Raw genomic sequence first — 563 nt, 5'->3', positions numbered from 1 at the left:
CCATTGTGGACCTCACCCGTAGCCTTGGGTAAGGCGACTGTGTTATTGTCTACAACACTAGGACTCCGGTACAACTTAATCATTTTATAAAATATCATCTTGTTCTTCATCTTCGTAAAGCATGATGTTTATTTGATTACTTCTTGCTTTCTTCAGTATTTTTCTGTTTCTTAAAATGTTGATGAAGTTGTACTTTTTTGTGGACGACATTAATGTCGGCGGTACTCGTTGTTTTCAAAAAAATATAAGGTTAACTTTAAAATAGCATTTGATAAGATTATTCTTTGAAAAATTTAAGAAATAATGTTTTTAAGAATTTTATATTTTATTAGAATTGCAATAAAATTTGCAATAAAAATTGTACTTCAATAGACAACAAAATATGCATTCTTTAAATATATTTTTAGTAGAAGAAAGAATATCTTAATAATAAATATTGATAAAGAATAAAATGATTCCTATTTGAACGAAGTATTTGACGAGGATTCAACGTATGTACATACAATGAATAATAAATTAAAAACGTTATTTTCGGAATATTAAAAAACTCTTAAATTACAACT

The sequence above is a fragment of the Temnothorax americanus genome, unplaced genomic scaffold (genome assembly GCF_048541705.1).
Source record: "Temnothorax americanus isolate GAGA-0224 unplaced genomic scaffold, ASM4854170v1 Scaffold102, whole genome shotgun sequence".
Lineage (NCBI taxonomy): Eukaryota > Metazoa > Arthropoda > Insecta > Hymenoptera > Formicidae > Temnothorax > Temnothorax americanus.
This window is presented reverse-complemented; position numbering follows the sequence as displayed.